This window comes from Ascaphus truei, chromosome 11, assembly GCF_040206685.1.
Source record: "Ascaphus truei isolate aAscTru1 chromosome 11, aAscTru1.hap1, whole genome shotgun sequence".
Classification (NCBI taxonomy): domain Eukaryota; kingdom Metazoa; phylum Chordata; class Amphibia; order Anura; family Ascaphidae; genus Ascaphus; species Ascaphus truei.
Genome location: NC_134493.1, coordinates 493,552 through 514,043, shown reverse-complemented (window position 1 = coordinate 514,043; position 20,492 = coordinate 493,552).

Sequence of the window (20,492 nt, the reverse complement as noted above, 5' to 3'; positions counted from 1 at the left end):
CCAGCTCATATACAGTGCATAAAATATATTTATATATATACCCTTATACACCATTTTAATAAAAAATATCACAAAATTCTTCTAAGTCCCTCGGGAAGAGTGAAAGACGCGCACGTTCATTTTCAGAGCTCCTAGACCTTCCTATAAGAAGTTAGCCAAAAAGTAGTTTTGAAAATCGCTTAGGTTAAGTTTCAGAGTTGCTTCTAATGTACCAAAGCTGGACTTAGACATAATTTCACTCTCACAACATTATGGCTGGTTGGAGAAAGTCCGAACCACAAGTACCGGGTCCATGGTTCTGGCCGTATACTGGGGGACGGGGACGACTCCCATTAACCCCTGACTATACCGGGGATACGCTTATCACAATGCCTTTCTGGTCTGTGCTGAAGCAGGGCATTCTGGCAGCCAAGTGGCTTGACCTTTATTAGTGAGCCTGGTTACCCCCTCTCGGAACCACAGACTTAGAAATCGCCAGCTCATATACAGTGCATAAAATATATTTATATATATACCCTTATACACCATTTTAATAAAAAATATCACAAAATTCTTCTAAGTCCCTCGGGAAGAGTGAAAGACGCGCACGTTCATTTTCAGAGCTCCTAGACCTTCCTATAAGAAGTTAGCCAAAAAGTAGCTTCGAAAAACGCTTAGGTTAAGTTTCAGAGTTGCTTCTAATGTACCAAAGCTGGACTTAGACATAATTTCACTCTCACAACATTATGGCTGGTTGGAGACAGTCCGAACCACAAGTACCGGGTCCATGGTTCTGGCCGTATACTGGGGGGACGGGGACGACTCCCATTAACCCCTGACTATACCGGGGATACGCTTATCACAATGCCTTTCTGGTCTGTGCTGAAGCAGGGCATTCTGGCAGCCAAGTGGCTTGACCTTTATTAGTGAGCCTGGTTACCCCCTCTCGGAACCACAGACTTAGAAATCGCCAGCTCATATACAGTGCATAAAATATATTTATATATATACCCTTATACACCATTTTAATAAAAAATATCACAAAATTCTTCTAAGTCCCTCGGGAAGAGTGAAAGACGCGCACGTTCATTTTCAGAGCTCCTAGACCTTCCTATAAGAAGTTAGCCAAAAAGTAGCTTCGAAAAACGCTTAGGTTAAGTTTCAGAGTTGCTTCTAATGTACCAAAGCTGGACTTAGACATAATTTCACTCTCACAACATTATGGCTGGTTGGAGAGAGTCCGAACCACAAGTACAGGGTCCATGGTTCTGGCCGTATACTGGGGGGACGGGGACGACTCCCATTAACCCCTGACTATACCGGGGATACGCTTATCACAATGCCTTTCTGGTCTGTGCTGAAGCAGGGCATTCTGGCAGCCAAGTGGCTTGACCTTTATTAGTGAGCCTGGTTACCCCCTCTCGGAACCACAGACTTAGAAATCGCCAGCTCATATACAGTGCATAAAATATATTTATATATATACCCTTATACACCATTTAATAAAAAATATCACAAAATTCTTCTAAGTCCCTCGAGAAGAGTGAAAGACGCGCACGTTCATTTTCAGAGCTCCTAGACCTTCCTATAAGAAGTTAGCCAAAAAGTAGCTTCGAAAAACGCTTAGGTTAAGTTTCAGAGTTGCTTCTAATGTACCAAAGCTGGACTTAGACATAATTTCACTCTCACAACATTATGGCTGGTTGGAGACAGTCCGAACCACAAGTACCGGGTCCATGGTTCTGGCCGTATACTGGGGGGACGGGGACGACTCCCATTAACCCCTGACTATACCGGGGATACGCTTATCACAATGCCTTTCTGGTCTGTGCTGAAGCAGGGCATTCTGGCAGCCAAGTGGCTTGACCTTTATTAGTGAGCCTGGTTACCCCCTCTCGGAACCACAGACTTAGAAATCGCCAGCTCATATACAGTGCATAAAATATATTTATATATATACCCTTATACACCATTTTAATAAAAAATATCACAAAATTCTTCTAAGTCCCTCGGGAAGAGTGAAAGACGCGCACGTTCATTTTCAGAGCTCCTAGACCTTCCTATAAGAAGTTAGCCAAAAAGTAGCTTCGAAAAACGCTTAGGTTAAGTTTCAGAGTTGCTTCTAATGTACCAAAGCTGGACTTAGACATAATTTCACTCTCACAACATTATGGCTGGTTGGAGAGAGTCCGAACCACAAGTACCGGGTCCATGGTTCTGGCCGTAAACTGGGGGGACGGGGACGACTCCCATTAACCCCTGACTATACCGGGGATACGCTTATCACAATGCCTTTCTGGTCTGTGCTGAAGCAGGGCATTCTGGCAGCCAAGTGGCTTGACCTTTATTAGTGAGCCTGGTTACCCCCTCTCGGAACCACAGACTTAGAAATCGCCAGCTCATATACAGTGCATAAAATATATTTATATATATACCCTTATACACCATTTAATAAAAAATATCACAAAATTCTTCTAAGTCCCTCGGGAAGAGTGAAAGACGCGCACGTTCATTTTTAGAGCTCCTAGACCTTCCTATAAGAAGTTAGCCAAAAAGTAGCTTCGAAAAACGCTTAGGTTAAGTTTCAGAGTTGCTTCTAATGTACCAAAGCTGGACTTAGACATAATTTCACTCTCACAACATTATGGCTGGTTGGAGACAGTCCGAACCACAAGTACCGGGTCCATGGTTCTGGCCGTATACTGGGGGGACGGGGACGACTCCCATTAACCCCTGACTATACCGGGGATACGCTTATCACAATGCCTTTCTGGTCTGTGCTGAAGCAGGGCATTCTGGCAGCCAAGTGGCTTGACCTTTATTAGTGAGCCTGGTTACCCCCTCTCGGAACCACAGACTTAGAAATCGCCAGCTCATATACAGTGCATAAAATATATTTATATATATATACCCTTATACACCATTTTAATAAAAAATATCACAAAATTCTTCTAAGTCCCTCGGAAAGAGTGAAAGACGCGCACGTTCATTTTCAGAGCTCCTAGACCTTCCTATAAGAAGTTAGCCAAAAAGTAGCTTCGAAAAACGCTTAGGTTAAGTTTCAGAGTTGCTTCTAATGTACCAAAGCTGGACTTAGACATAATTTCACTCTCACAACATTATGGCTGGTTGGAGAGAGTCCGAACCACAAGTACAGGGTCCATGGTTCTGGCCGTATACTGGGGGGACGGGGACGACTCCCATTAACCCCTGACTATACCGGGGATACGCTTATCACAATGCCTTTCTGGTCTGTGCTGAAGCAGGGCATTCTGGCAGCCAAGTGGCTTGACCTTTATTAGTGAGCCTGGTTACCCCCTCTCGGAACCACAGACTTAGAAATCGCCAGCTCATATACAGTGCATAAAATATATTTATATATATACCCTTATTGTATACACCATTTTAATAAAAAATATCACAAAATTCTTCTAAGTCCCTCGGGAAGAGTGAAAGACGCGCACGTTCATTTTCAGAGCTCCTAGACCTTCCTATAAGAAGTTAGCCAAAAAGTAGCTTCGAAAAACGCTTAGGTTAAGTTTCAGAGTTGCTTCTAATGTACCAAAGCTGGACTTAGACATAATTTCACTCTCACAACATTATGGCTGGTTGGAGACAGTCCGAACCACAAGTACCGGGTCCATGGTTCTGGCCGTATACTGGGGGGACGGGGACGACTCCCATTAACCCCTGACTATACCGGGGATACGCTTATCACAATGCCTTTCTGGTCTGTGCTGAAGCAGGGCATTCTGGCAGCCAAGTGGCTTGACCTTTATTAGTGAGCCTGGTTACCCCCTCTCGGAACCACAGACTTAGAAATCGCCAGCTCATATACAGTGCATAAAATATATTTATATATATACCCTTATACACCATTTTAATAAAAAATATCACAAACTTCTTCTAAGTCCCTCGGGAAGAGTGAAAGACGCGCACGTTCATTTTCAGAGCTCCTAGACCTTCCTATAAGAAGTTAGCCAAAAAGTAGCTTCGAAAAACGCTTAGGTTAAGTTTCAGAGTTGCTTCTAATGTACCAAAGCTGGACTTAGACATAATTTCACTCTCACAACATTATGGCTGGTTGGAGAGAGTCCGAACCACAAGTACAGGGTCCATGGTTCTGGCCGTATACTGGGGGGACGGGGACGACTCCCATTAACCCCTGACTATACCGGGGATACGCTTATCACAATGCCTTTCTGGTCTGTGCTGAAGCAGGGCATTCTGGCAGCCAAGTGGCTTGACCTTTATTAGTGAGCCTGGTTACCCCCTCTCGGAACCACAGACTTAGAAATCGCCAGCTCATATACAGTGCATAAAATATATTTATATATATACCCTTATACACCATTTAATAAAAAATATCACAAAATTCTTCTAAGTCCCTCGGGAAGAGTGAAAGACGCGCACGTTCATTTTCAGAGCTCCTAGATCTTCCTATAAGAAGTTAGCCAAAAAGTAGCTTCGAAAAACGCTTAGGTTAAGTTTCAGAGTTGCTTCTAATGTACCAAAGCTGGACTTAGACATAATTTCACTCTCACAACATTATGGCTGGTTGGAGACAGTCCGAACCACAAGTACCGGGTCCATGGTTCTGGCCGTATACTGGGGGGACGGGGACGACTCCCATTAACCCCTGACTATACCGGGGATACGCTTATCACAATGCCTTTCTGGTCTGTGCTGAAGCAGGGCATTCTGGCAGCCAAGTGGCTTGACCTTTATTAGTGAGCCTGGTTACCCCCTCTCGGAACCACAGACTTAGAAATCGCCAGCTCATATACAGTGCATAAAATATATTTATATATATACCCTTATACACCATTTTAATAAAAAATATCACAAAATTCTTCTAAGTCCCTCGGGAAGAGTGAAAGACGCGCACGTTCATTTTCAGAGCTCCTAGACCTTCCTATAAGAAGTTAGCCAAAAAGTAGTTTTGAAAATCGCTTAGGTTAAGTTCCGAGAGGGGGTAACCAGGCTCACTAATAAAGGTCAAGCCACTTGGCTGCCAGAATGCCCTGCTTCAGCACAGACCAGAAAGGCATTGTGATAAGCGTATCCCCGGTATAGTCAGGGGTTAATGGGAGTCGTCCCCGCCCCCCCAGTATACGGCCAGAACCATGGACCCGGTACTTGTGGTTCGGACTCTCTCCAACCAGCCATAATGTTGTGAGAGTGAAATTATGTCTAAGTCCAGCTTTGGTACATTAAAAGCAACTCTGAAACTTAACCTAAGCGTTTTTCGAAGCTACTTTTTGGCTAACTTCTTATAGGAAGGTCTAGGAGCTCTGAAAAAGAACGTGCGCGTCTTTCAGTCTTCCCGAGGGACTTAGAAGAATTTTGTGATATTTTTTATTAAATGGTGTATAAGGGTATATATATAAATATATTTTATGCACTGTATATGAGCTGGCGATTTCTAAGTCTGTGGTTCCGAGAGGGGGTAACCAGGCTCACTAATAAAGGTCAAGCCACTTGGCTGCCAGAATGCCGTGCTTCAGCACAGACCAGAAAGGCATTGTGATAAGCGTATCCCCGGTATAGTCAGGGGTTAATGGGAGTCGTCACCACCCCCCCAGTATACGGCCAGAACCATGGACCCGGTACTTGTGGTTCGGACTGTCTCCAACCAGCCATAATGTTGTGAGAGTGAAATTATGTCTAAGTCCAGCTTTGGTACATTAGAAGCAACTGAAACTTAACCTAAGCGTTTTTCGAAGCTACTTTTTGGCTAACTTCTTATAGGAAGGTCTAGGAGCTCTGAAAATGAACGTGCGCGTCTTTCACTCTTCCCGAGGGACTTAGAAGAATTTTGTGATATTTTTTATTAAATGGTGTATAAGGGTATATATATAAATATATTTTATGCACTGTATATGAGCTGGCGATTTCTAAGTCTGTGGTTCCGAGAGGGGGTAACCAGGCTCACTAATAAAGGTCAAGCCACTTGGCTGCCAGAATGCCCTGCTTCAGCACAGACCAGAAAGGCATTGTGATAAGCGTATCCCCGGTATAGTCAGGGGTTAATGGGAGTCGTCCCCGTCCCCCCAGTATACGGCCAGAACCATGGACCCGGTACTTGTGGTTCGGACTCTCTCCAACCAGCCATAATGTTGTGAGAGTGAAATTATGTCTAAGTCCAGCTTTGGTACATTAGAAGCAACTCTGAAACTTAACCTAAGCGTTTTTCGAAGCTACTTTTTGGCTAACTTCTTATAGGAAGGTCTAGGAGCTCTGAAAATGAACGTGCGCGTCTTTCACTCTTCCCGAGGGACTTAGAAGAATTTTGTGATATTTTTTATTAAAATGGTGTATAAGGGTATATATATAAATATATTTTATGCACTGTATATGAGCTGGCGATTTCTAAGTCTGTGGTTCCGAGAGGGGGTAACCAGGCTCACTAATAAAGGTCAAGCCACTTGGCTGCCAGAATGCCCTGCTTCAGCACAGACCAGAAAGGCATTGTGATATGCGTATCCCCGGTATAGTCAGGGGTTAATGGGAGTCGTCCCCGTCCCCCCAGTATACGTCCAGAACCATGGACTCGGTACTTGTGGTTCGGACTGTCTCCAACCAGCCATAATGTTGTGAGAGTGAAATTATGTCTAAGTCCAGCTTTGGTACATTAGAAGCAACTCTGAAACTTAACCTAAGCGTTTTTCGAAGCTACTTTTTGGCTAACTTCTTATAGGAAGGTCTAGGAGCTCTGAAAATGAACGTGCGCGTCTTTCACTCTTCCCGAGGGACTTAGAAGAATTTTGTGATATTTTTTATTAAAATGGTGTATAAGGGTATATATATAAATATATTTTATGCACTGTATATGAGCTGGCGATTTCTAAGTCTGTGGTTCCGAGAGGGGGTAACCAGGCTCACTAATAAAGGTCAAGCCACTTGGCTGCCAGAATGCCCTGCTTCAGCACAGACCAGAAAGGCATTGTGATAAGCGTATCCCCGGTATAGTCAGGGGTTAATGGGAGTCGTCCCCGTCCCCCCAGTATACGGCCAGAACCATGGACCCTGTACTTGTGGTTCGGACTGTCTCCAACCAGCCATAATGTTGTGAGAGTGAAATTATGTCTAAGTCCAGCTTTGGTACATTAGAAGCAACTCTGAAACTTATTATAAGCGTTTTTCGAAGCTACTTTTTGGCTAACTTCTTATAGGAAGGTCTAGGAGCTCTGAAAATGAACGTGCGCGTCTTTCACTCTTCCCGAGGGACTTAGAAGAATTTTGTGATATTTTTTATTAAATGGTGTATAAGGGTATATATATAAATATATTTTATGCACTGTATATGAGCTGGCGATTTCTAAGTCTGTGGTTCCGAGAGGGGGTAACCAGGCTCACTAATAAAGGTCAAGCCACTTGGCTGCCAGAATGCCGTGCTTCAGCACAGACCAGAAAGGCATTGTGATAAGCGTATCCCCGGTATAGTCAGGGGTTAATGGGAGTCGTCCCCGTCCCCCCAGTATACGGCCAGAACCATGGACCCGGTACTTGTGGTTCGGACTCTCTCCAACCAGCCATAATGTTGTGAGAGTGAAATTATGTCTAAGTCCAGCTTTGGTACATTAGAAGCAACTCTGAAACTTAACCTAAGCGTTTTTCGAAGCTACTTTTTGGCTAACTTCTTATAGGAAGGTCTAGGAGCTCTGAAAATGAACGTGCGCGTCTTTCACTCTTCCCGAGGGACTTAGAAGAATTTTGTGATATTTTTTATTAAAATGGTGTATAAGGGTATATATATAAATATATTTTATGCACTGTATATGAGCTGGCGATTTCTAAGTCTGTGGTTCCGAGAGGGGGTAACCAGGCTCACTAATAAAGGTCAAGCCACTTGGCTGCCAGAATGCCCTGCTTCAGCACAGACCAGAAAGGCATTGTGATATGCGTATCCCCGGTATAGTCAGGGGTTAATGGGAGTCGTCCCCGTCCCCCCAGTATACGGCCAGAACCATGGACCCGGTACTTGTGGTTCGGACTGTCTCCAACCAGCCATAATGTTGTGAGAGTGAAATTATGTCTAAGTCCAGCTTTGGTACATTAGAAGCAACTCTGAAACTTAACCTAAGCGTTTTTCGAAGCTACTTTTTGGCTAACTTCTTATAGGAAGGTCTAGGAGCTCTGAAAATGAACGTGCGCGTCTTTCACTCTTCCCGAGGGACTTAGAAGAATTTTGTGATATTTTTTATTAAAATGGTGTATAAGGGTATATATATAAATATATTTTATGCACTGTATATGAGCTGGCGATTTCTAAGTCTGTGGTTCCGAGAGGGGGTAACCAGGCTCACTAATAAAGGTCAAGCCACTTGGCTGCCAGAATGCCCTGCTTCAGCACAGACCAGAAAGGCATTGTGATAAGCGTATCCCCGGTATAGTCAGGGGTTAATGGGAGTCGTCCCCGTCCCCCCAGTATACGGCCAGAACCATGGACCCTGTACTTGTGGTTCGGACTGTCTCCAACCAGCCATAATGTTGTGAGAGTGAAATTATGTCTAAGTCCAGCTTTGGTACATTAGAAGCAACTCTGAAACTTAACCTAAGCGTTTTTCGAAGCTACTTTTTGGCTAACTTCTTATAGGAAGGTCTAGGAGCTCTGAAAATGAACGTGCGCGTCTTTCACTCTTCCCGAGGGACTTAGAAGAATTTTGTGATATTTTTTATTAAAATGGTGTATAAGGGTATATATATAAATATATTTTATGCACTGTATATGAGCTGGCGATTTCTAAGTCTGTGGTTCCGAGAGGGGGTAACCAGGCTCACTAATAAAGGTCAAGCCACTTGGCTGCCAGAATGCCCTGCTTCAGCACAGACCAGAAAGGCATTGTGATATGCGTATCCCCGGTATAGTCAGGGGTTAATGGGAGTCGTCCCCGTCCCCCCAGTATACGTCCAGAACCATGGACTCGGTACTTGTGGTTCGGACTGTCTCCAACCAGCCATAATGTTGTGAGAGTGAAATTATGTCTAAGTCCAGCTTTGGTACATTAGAAGCAACTCTGAAACTTAACCTAAGCGTTTTTCGAAGCTACTTTTTGGCTAACTTCTTATAGGAAGGTCTAGGAGCTCTGAAAATGAACGTGCGCGTCTTTCACTCTTCCCGAGGGACTTAGAAGAATTTTGTGATATTTTTTATTAAAATGGTGTATAAGGGTATATATATAAATATATTTTATGCACTGTATATGAGCTGGCGATTTCTAAGTCTGTGGTTCCGAGAGGGGGTAACCAGGCTCACTAATAAAGGTCAAGCCACTTGGCTGCCAGAATGCCCTGCTTCAGCACAGACCAGAAAGGCATTGTGATAAGCGTATCCCCGGTATAGTCAGGGGTTAATGGGAGTCGTCCCCGTCCCCCCAGTATACGGCCAGAACCATGGACCCTGTACTTGTGGTTCGGACTGTCTCCAACCAGCCATAATGTTGTGAGAGTGAAATTATGTCTAAGTCCAGCTTTGGTACATTAGAAGCAACTCTGAAACTTATTATAAGCGTTTTTCGAAGCTACTTTTTGGCTAACTTCTTATAGGAAGGTCTAGGAGCTCTGAAAATGAACGTGCGCGTCTTTCACTCTTCCCGAGGGACTTAGAAGAATTTTGTGATATTTTTTATTAAAATGGTGTATAAGGGTATATATATAAATATATTTTATGCACTGTATATGAGCTGGCGATTTCTAAGTCTGTGGTTCCGAGAGGGGGTAACCAGGCTCACTAATAAAGGTCAAGCCACTTGGCTGCCAGAATGCCCTGCTTCAGCACAGACCAGAAAGGCATTGTGATATGCGTATCCCCGGTATAGTCAGGGGTTAATGGGAGTCGTCCCCGTCCCCCCAGTATACGGCCAGAACCATGGACCCGGTACTTGTGGTTCGGACTGTCTCCAACCAGCCATAATGTTGTGAGAGTGAAATTATGTCTAAGTCCAGCTTTGGTACATTAGAAGCAACTCTGAAACTTAACCTAAGCGTTTTTCGAAGCTACTTTTTGGCTAACTTCTTATAGGAAGGTCTAGGAGCTCTGAAAATGAACGTGCGCGTCTTTCACTCTTCCCGAGGGACTTAGAAGAATTTTGTGATATTTTTTATTAAAATGGTGTATAAGGGTATATATATAAATATATTTTATGCACTGTATATGAGCTGGCGATTTCTAAGTCTGTGGTTCCGAGAGGGGGTAACCAGGCTCACTAATAAAGGTCAAGCCACTTGGCTGCCAGAATGCCCTGCTTCAGCACAGACCAGAAAGGCATTGTGATAAGCGTATCCCCGGTATAGTCAGGGGTTAATGGGAGTCGTCCCCGTCCCCCCAGTATACGGCCAGAACCATGGACCCGGTACTTGTGGTTCGGACTCTCTCCAACCAGCCATAATGTTGTGAGAGTGAAATTATGTCTAAGTCCAGCTTTGGTACATTAGAAGCAACTCTGAAACTTAACCTAAGCGTTTTTCGAAGCTACTTTTTGGCTAACTTCTTATAGGAAGGTCTAGGAGCTCTGAAAATGAACGTGCGCGTCTTTCACTCTTCCCGAGGGACTTAGAAGAATTTTGTGATATTTTTTATTAAATGGTGTATAAGGGTATATATATAAATATATTTTATGCACTGTATATGAGCTGGCGATTTCTAAGTCTGTGGTTCCGAGAGGGGGTAACCAGGCTCACTAATAAAGGTCAAGCCACTTGGCTGCCAGAATGCCCTGCTTCAGCACAGACCAGAAAGGCATTGTGATATGCGTATCCCCGGTATAGTCAGGGGTTAATGGGAGTCGTCCCCGTCCCCCCAGTATACGGCCAGAACCATGGACCCGGTACTTGTGGTTCGGACTGTCTCCAACCAGCCATAATGTTGTGAGAGTGAAATTATGTCTAAGTCCAGCTTTGGTACATTAGAAGCAACTCTGAAACTTAACCTAAGCGTTTTTCGAAGCTACTTTTTGGCTAACTTCTTATAGGAAGGTCTAGGAGCTCTGAAAATGAACGTGCGCGTCTTTCACTCTTCCCGAGGGACTTAGAAGAATTTTGTGATATTTTTTATAAAAATGGTGTATAAGGGTATATATATAAAAATATTTTATGCACTGTATATGAGCTGGCGATTTCTAAGTCTGTGGTTCCGAGAGGGGGTAACCAGGCTCACTAATAAAGGTCAAGCCACTTGGCTGCCAGAATGCCCTGCTTCAGCACAGACCAGAAAGGCATTGTGATAAGCGTATCCCCGGTATAGTCAGGGGTTAATGGGAGTCGTCCCCGTCCCCCCAGTATACGGCCAGAACCATGGACCCGGTACTTGTGGTTCGGACTGTCTCCAACCAGCCATAATGTTGTGAGAGTGAAATTATGTCTAAGTCCAGCTTTGGTACATTAGAAGCAACTCTGAAACTTAACCTAAGCGTTTTTCGAAGCTACTTTTTGGCTAACTTCTTATAGGAAGGTCTAGGAGCTCTGAAAATGAACGTGCGCGTCTTTCACTCTTCCCAAGGGACTTAGAAGAATTTTGTGATATTTTTTATTAAAATGGTGTATAAGGGTATATATATAAATATATTTTATGCACTGTATATGAGCTGGCGATTTCTAAGTCTGTGGTTCCGAGAGGGGGTAACCAGGCTCACTAATAAAGGTCAAGCCACTTGGCTGCCAGAATGCCCTGCTTCAGCACAGACCAGAAAGGCATTGTGATAAGCGTATCCCCGGTATAGTCAGGGGTTAATGGGAGTCGTCCCCGTCCCCCCAGTATACGGCCAGAACCATGGACCCGGTACTTGTGGTTCGGACCCTCTCCAACCAGCCATAATGTTGTGAGAGTGAAATTATGTCTAAGTCCAGCTTTGGTACATTAGAAGCAACTCTGAAACTTAACCTAAGCGTTTTTCGAAGCTACTTTTTGGCTAACTTCTTATAGGAAGGTCTAGGAGCTCTAAAAATGAACGTGCGCGTCTTTCACTCTTCCCGAGGGACTTAGAAGAATTTTGTGATATTTTTTATAAAAATGGTGTATAAGGGTATATATATATAAATATATTTTATGCACTGTATATGAGCTGGCGATTTCTAAGTCTGTGGTTCCGAGAGGGGGTAATCAGGCTCACTAGTAAAGGTCAAGCCACTTGGCTGCCAGAATTCCCTCCTTCAGCACAGACCAGAAAGGCATTGTGATAAGCGTATCCCCGGTATAGTCAGGGGTTAATGGGAGTCGTCCCCGTCCCCCCAGTATACGGCCAGAACCATGGACCCGGTACTTGTGGTTCGGACTGTCTCCAACCAGCCATAATGTTGTGAGAGTGAAATTATGTCTAAGTCCAGCTTTGGTACATTAGAAGCAACTCTGAAACTTAACCTAAGCGTTTTTCGAAGCTACTTTTTGGCTAACTTCTTATAGGAAGGTCTAGGAGCTCTGAAAATGAACGTGCGCGTCTTTCACTCTTCCCGAGGGACTTAGAAGAATTTTGTGATATTTTTTATTAAAATGGTGTATAAGGGTATATATATAAATATATTTTATGCACTGTATATGAGCTGGCGATTTCTAAGTCTGTGGTTCCGAGAGGGGGTAACCAGGCTCACTAATAAAGATCAAGCCACTTGGCTGCCAGAATGCCCTGCTTCAGCACAGACCAGAAAGGCATTGTGATAAGCGTATCCCCGGTATAGTCAGGGGTTAATGGGAGTCGTCCCCGTCCCCCCAGTATACGGCCAGAACCATGGACCCGGTACTTGTGGTTCGGACCCTCTCCAACCAGCCATAATGTTGTGAGAGTGAAATTATGTCTAAGTCCAGCTTTGGTACATTAGAAGCAACTCTGAAACTTAACCTAAGCGTTTTTCGAAGCTACTTTTTGGCTAACTTCTTATAGGAAGGTCTAGGAGCTCTAAAAATGAACGTGCGCGTCTTTCACTCTTCCCGAGGGACTTAGAAGAATTTTGTGATATTTTTTATAAAAATGGTGTATAAGGGTATATATATAAATATATTTTATGCACTGTATATGAGCTGGCGATTTCTAAGTCTGTGGTTCCGAGAGGGGGTAACCAGGCTCACTAGTAAAGGTCAAGCCACTTGGCTGCCAGAATTCCCTCCTTCAGCACAGACCAGAAAGGCATTGTGATAAGCGTATCCCCGGTATAGTCAGGGGTTAATGGGAGTCGTCCCCGTCCCCCCAGTATACGGCCAGAACCATGGACCCGGTACTTGTGGTTCGGACTGTCTCCAACCAGCCATAATGTTGTGAGAGTGAAATTATGTCTAAGTCCAGCTTTGGTACATTAGAAGCAACTCTGCAACTTAACCTAAGCGTTTTTCGAAGCTACTTTTTGGCTAACTTCTTATAGGAAGGTCTAGGAGCTCTGAAAATGAACGTGCGCGTCTTTCACTCTTCCCGAGGGACTTAGAAGAATTTTGTGATATTTTTTATTAAAATGGTGTATAAGGGTATATATATAAATATATTTTATGCACTGTATATGAGCTGGCGATTTCTAAGTCTGTGGTTCCGAGAGGGGGTAACCAGGCTCACTAATAAAGGTCAAGCCACTTGGCTGCCAGAATGCCCTGCTTCAGCACAGACCAGAAAGGCATTGTGATAAGCGTATCCCCGGTATAGTCAGGGGTTAATGGGAGTCGTCCCCGTCCCCCCAGTATACGGCCAGAACCATGGACCCGGTACTTGTGGTTCGGACCCTCTCCAACCAGCCATAATGTTGTGAGAGTGAAATTATGTCTAAGTCCAGCTTTGGTACATTAGAAGCAACTCTGAAACTTAACCTAAGCGTTTTTCGAAGCTACTTTTTGGCTAACTTCTTATAGGAAGGTCTAGGAGCTCTAAAAATGATCGTGCGCGTCTTTCACTCTTCCCGAGGGACTTAGAAGAATTTTGTGATATTTTTTTATAAAAATGGTGTATAAGGGTATATATATATAAATATATTTTATGCACTGTATATGAGCTGGCGATTTCTAAGTCTGTGGTTCCGAGAGGGGGTAACCAGGCTCACTAGTAAAGGTCAAGCCACTTGGCTGCCAGAATTCCCTCCTTCAGCACAGACCAGAAAGGCATTGTGATAAGCGTATCCCCGGTATAGTCAGGGGTTAATGGGAGTCGTCCCCGTCCCCCCAGTATACGGCCAGAACCATGGACCCGGTACTTGTGGTTCGGACTGTCTCCAACCAGCCATAATGTTGTGAGAGTGAAATTATGTCTAAGTCCAGCTTTGGTACATTAGAAGCAACTCTGCAACTTAACCTAAGCGTTTTTCGAAGCTACTTTTTGGCTAACTTTTTATAGGAAGGTCTAGGAGCTCTGAAAATGAACGTGCGCGTCTTTCACTCTTCCCGAGGGACTTAGAAGAATTTTGTGATATTTTTTATTAAAATGGTGTATAAGGGTATATATATAAATATATTTTATGCACTGTATATGAGCTGGCGATTTCTAAGTCTGTGGTTCCGAGAGGGGGTAACCAGGCTCACTAATAAAGGTCAAGCCACTTGCCTGCCAGAATGCCCTGCTTCAGCACAGACCAGAAAGGCATTGTGATAAGCGTATCCCCGGTATAGTCAGGGGTTAATGGGAGTCGTCCCCGTCCCCCCAGTATACGGCCAGAACCATGGACCCGGTACTTGTGGTTCGGACCCTCTCCAACCAGCCATAATGTTGTGAGAGTGAAATTATGTCTAAGTCCAGCTTTGGTACATTAGAAGCAACTCTGAAACTTAACCTAAGCGTTTTTCGAAGCTACTTTTTGGCTAACTTCTTATAGGAAGGTCTAGGAGCTCTAAAAATGAACGTGCGCGTCTTTCACTCTTCCCGAGGGACTTAGAAGAATTTTGTGATATTTTTTATAAAAATGGTGTATAAGGGTATATATATATAAATACATTTTATGCACTGTATATGAGCTGGCGATTTCTAAGTCTGTGTTTCCGAGAGGGGGTAATCAGGCTCACTAGTAAAGGTCAAGCCACTTGGCTGCCAGAATTCCCTCCTTCAGCACAGACCAGAAAGGCATTGTGATAAGCGTATCCCCGGTATAGTCAGGGGTTAATGGGAGTCGTCCCCGTCCCCCCAGTATACGGCCAGAACCATGGACCCGGTACTTGTGGTTCGGACTGTCTCCAACCAGCCATAATGTTGTGAGAGTGAAATGATGTCTAAGTCCAGCTTTGGTACATTAGAAGCAACTCTGAAACTTAACCTAAGCGTTTTTCGAAGCTACTTTTTGGCTAACTTCTTATAGGAAGGTCTAGGAGCTCTGAAAATGAACGTGCGCGTCTTTCACTCTTCCCGAGGGACTAAGAAGAATTTTGTGATATTTTTTATTAAAATGGTGTATAAGGGTATATATATAAATATATTTTATGCACTGTATATGAGCTGGCGATTTCTAAGTCTGTGGTTCCGAGAGGGGGTAACCAGGCTCACTAATAAAGGTCAAGCCACTTGCCTGCCAGAATGCCCTGCTTCAGCACAGACCAGAAAGGCATTGTGATAAGCGTATCCCCGGTATAGTCAGGGGTTAATGGGAGTCGTCCCCGTCCCTCCAGTATACGGCCAGAACCATGGACCCGGTACTTGTGGTTCGGACTGTCTCCAACCAGCCATAATGTTGTGAGAGTGAAATTATATCTAAGTCCAGCTTTGGTACATTAGAAGCAACTCTGAAACTTAACCTAAGCGTTTTTCGAAGCTACTTTTTGGCTAACTTCTTATAGGAAGGTCTAGGAGCTCTGAAAATGAACGTGCGCGTCTTTCACTCTTCCCAAGGGACTTAGAAGAATTTTGTGATATTTTTTATTAAAATGGTGTATAAGGGTATATATATAAATATATTTTATGCACTGTATATGAGCTGGCGATTTCTAAGTCTGTGGTTCCGAGAGGGGGTAACCAGGCTCACTAATAAAGGTCAAGCCACTTGGCTGCCAGAATGCCCTGCTTCAGCACAGACCAGAAAGGCATTGTGATAAGCGTATCCCCGGTATAGTCAGGGGTTAATGGGAGTCGTCCCCGTCCCCCCAGTATACGGCCAGAACCATGGACCCGGTACTTGTGGTTCGGACCCTCTCCAACCAGCCATAATGTTGTGAGAGTGAAATTATGTCTAAGTCCAGCTTTGGTACATTAGAAGCAACTCTGAAACTTAACCTAAGCGTTTTTCGAAGCTACTTTTTGGCTAACTTCTTATAGGAAGGTCTAGGAGCTCTAAAAATGAACGTGCGCGTCTTTCACTCTTCCCGATTGACTTAGAAGAATTTTGTGATATTTTTTATAAAAATGGTGTATAAGGGTATATATATATAAATATATTTTATGCACTGTATATGAGCTGGCGATTTCTAAGTCTGTGGTTCCGAGAGGGGGTAATCAGGCTCACTAGTAAAGGTCAAGCCACTTGGCTGCCAGAATTCCCTCCTTCAGCACAGACCAGAAAGGCATTGTGATAAGCGTATCCCCGGTATAGTCAGGGGTTAATGGGAGTCGTCCCCGTCCCCCCAGTATACGGCCAGAACCATGGACCCGGTACTTGTGGTTTGGACTGTCTCCAACCAGCCATAATGTTGTGAGAGTGAAATTATGTCTAAGTCCAGCTTTGGTACATTAGAAGCAACTCTGAAACTTAACCTAAGCGTTTTTCGAAGCTACTTTTTGGCTAACTTCTTATAGGAAGGTCTAGGAGCTCTGAAAATGAACGTGCGCGTCTTTCACTCTTCCCGAGGGACTTAGAAGAATTTTGTGATATTTTTTATTAAAATGGTGTATAAGGGTATATATATAAATATATTTTATGCACTGTATATGAGCTGGCGATTTCTAAGTCTGTGGTTCCGAGAGGGGGTAACCAGGCTCACTAATAAAGGTCAAGCCACTTGGCTGCCAGAATGCCCTGCTTCAGCACAGACCAGAAAGGCATTGTGATAAGCGTATCCCCGGTATAGTCAGGGGTTAATGGGAGTCGTCCCCGTCCCCCCAGTATACGGCCAGAACCATGGACCCGGTACTTGTGGTTCGGACTGTCTCCAACCAGCCATAATGTTGTGAGAGTGAAATTATGTCTAAGTCCAGCTTTGGTACATTAGAAGCAACTCTGAAACTTAACCTAAGCGTTTTTCGAAGCTACTTTTTGGCTAACTTCTTATAGGAAGGTCTAGGAGCTCTGAAAATGAACGTGCGCGTCTTTCACTCTTCCCAAGGGACTTAGAAGAATTTTGTGATATTTTTTATTAAAATGGTGTATAAGGGTATATATATAAATATATTTTATGCACTGTATATGAGCTGGCGATTTCTAAGTCTGTGGTTCCGAGAGGGGGTAACCAGGCTCACTAATAAAGGTCAAGCCACTTGGCTGCCAGAATGCCCTGCTTCAGACCAGAAAGGCATTGTGATAAGCGTATCCCCGGTATAGTCAGGGGTTAATGGGAGTCGTCCCCGTCCCCCCAGTATACGGCCAGAACCATGGACCCGGTACTTGTGGTTCGGACCCTCTCCAACCAGCCATAATGTTGTGAGAGTGAAATTATGTCTAAGTCCAGCTTTGGTACATTAGAAGCAACTCTGAAACTTAACCTAAGCGTTTTTCGAAGCTACTTTTTGGCTAACTTCTTATAGGAAGGTCTAGGAGCTCTAAAAATGAACGTGCGCGTCTTTCACTCTTCCCGAGGGACTTAGAAGAATTTTGTGATATTTTTTATAAAAATGGTGTATAAGGGTATATATATATAAATATATTTTATGCACTGTATATGAGCTGGCGATTTCTAAGTCTGTGGTTCCGAGAGGGGGTAATCAGGCTCACTAGTAAAGGTCAAGCCACTTGGCTGCCAGAATTCCCTCCTTCAGCACAGACCAGAAAGGCATTGTGATAAGCGTATCCCCGGTATAGTCAGGGGTTAATGGGAGTCGTCCCCGTCCCCCCAGTATACGGCCAGAACCATGGACCCGGTACTTGTGGTTCGGACTGTCTCCAACCAGCCATAATGTTGTGAGAGTGAAATTATGTCTAAGTCCAGCTTTGGTACATTAGAAGCAACTCTGAAACTTAACCTAAGCGTTTTTCGAAGCTACTTTTTGGCTAACTTCTTATAGGAAGGTCTAAGAGCTCTGAAAATGAACGTGCGCGTCTTTCACTCTTCCCGAGGGACTTAGAAGAATTTTGTGATATTTTTTATTAAAATGGTGTATAAGGGTATATATATAAATATATTTTATGCACTGTATATGAGCTGGCGATTTCTAAGTCTGTGGTTCCGAGAGGGGGTAACCAGGCTCACTAATAAAGATCAAGCCACTTGGCTGCCAGAATGCCCTGCTTCAGCACAGACCAGAAAGGCATTGTGATAAGCGTATCCCCGGTATAGTCAGGGGTTAATGGGAGTCGTCCCCGTCCCCCCAGTATACGGCCAGAACCATGGACCCGGTACTTGTGGTTCGGACCCTCTCCAACCAGCCATAATGTTGTGAGAGTGAAATTATGTCTAAGTCCAGCTTTGGTACATTAGAAGCAACTCTGAAACTTAACCTAAGCGTTTTTCGAAGCTACTTTTTGGCTAACTTCTTATAGGAAGGTCTAGGAGCTCTAAAAATGAACGTGCGCGTCTTTCACTCTTCCCGAGGGACTTAGAAGAATTTTGTGATATTTTTTATAAAAATGGTGTATAAGGGTATATATATAAATATATTTTATGCACTGTATATGAGCTGGCGATTTCTAAGTCTGTGGTTCCGAGAGGGGGTAACCAGGCTCACTAGTAAAGGTCAAGCCACTTGGCTGCCAGAATTCCCTCCTTCAGCACAGACCAGAAAGGCATTGTGATAAGCGTATCCCCGGTATAGTCAGGGGTTAATGGGAGTCGTCCCCGTCCCCCCAGTATACGGCCAGAACCATGGACCCGGTACTTGTGGTTCGGACTGTCTCCAACCAGCCATAATGTTGTGAGAGTGAAATTATGTCTAAGTCCAGCTTTGGTACATTAGAAGCAACTCTGCAACTTAACCTAAGCGTTTTTCGAAGCTACTTTTTGGCTAACTTCTTATAGGAAGGTCTAGGAGCTCTGAAAATGAACGTGCGCGTCTTTCACTCTTCCCGAGGGACTTAGAAGAATTTTGTGATATTTTTTATAAAAATGGTGTATAAGGGTATATATATATAAATATATTTTATGCACTGTATATGAGCTGGCGATTTCTAAGTCTGTGGTTCCGAGAGGGGGTAATCAGGCTCACTAGTAAAGGTCAAGCCACTTGGCTGCCAGAATTCCCTCCTTCAGCACAGACCAGAAAGGCATTGTGATAAGCGTATCCCCGGTATAGTCAGGGGTTAATGGGAGTCGTCCCCGTCCCCCCAGTATACGGCCAGAACCATGGACCCGGTACTTGTGGTTCGGACTGTCTCCAACCAGCCATAATGTTGTGAGAGTGAAATTATGTCTAAGTCCAGCTTTGGTACATTAGAAGCAACTCTGAAACTTAACCTAAGCGTTTTTCGAAGCTACTTTTTGGCTAACTTCTTATAGGAAGGTCTAAGAGCTCTGAAAATGAACGTGCGCGTCTTTCACTCTTCCCGAGGGACTTAGAAGAATTTTGTGATATTTTTTATTAAAATGGTGTATAAGGGTATATATATAAATATATTTTATGCACTGTATATGAGCTGGCGATTTCTAAGTCTGTGGTTCCGAGAGGGGGTAACCAGGCTCACTAATAAAGATCAAGCCACTTGGCTGCCAGAATGCCCTGCTTCAGCACAGACCAGAAAGGCATTGTGATAAGCGTATCCCCGGTATAGTCAGGGGTTAATGGGAGTCGTCCCCGTCCCCCCAGTATACGGCCAGAACCATGGACCCGGTACTTGTGGTTCGGACCCTCTCCAACCAGCCATAATGTTGTGAGAGTGAAATTATGTCTAAGTCCAGCTTTGGTACATTAGAAGCAACTCTGAAACTTAACCTAAGCGTTTTTCGAAGCTACTTTTTGGCTAACTTCTTATAGGAAGGTCTAGGAGCTCTAAAAATGAACGTGCGCGTCTTTCACTCTTCCCGAGGGACTTAGAAGAATTTTGTGATATTTTTTATAAAAATGGTGTATAAGGGTATATATATAAATATATTTTATGCACTGTATATGAGCTGGCGATTTCTAAGTCTGTGGTTCCGAGAGGGGGTAACCAGGCTCACTAGTAAAGGTCAAGCCACTTGGCTGCCAGAATTCCCTCCTTCAGCACAGACCAGAAAGGCATTGTGATAAGCGTATCCCCGGTATAGTCAGGGGTTAATGGGAGTCGTCCCCGTCCCCCCAGTATACGGCCAGAACCATGGACCCGGTACTTGTGGTTCGGACTGTCTCCAACCAGCCATAATGTTGTGAGAGTGAAATTATGTCTAAGTCCAGCTTTGGTACATTAGAAGCAACTCTGCAACTTAACCTAAGCGTTTTTCGAAGCTACTTTTTGGCTAACTTCTTATAGGAAGGTCTAGGAGCTCTGAAAATGAACGTGCG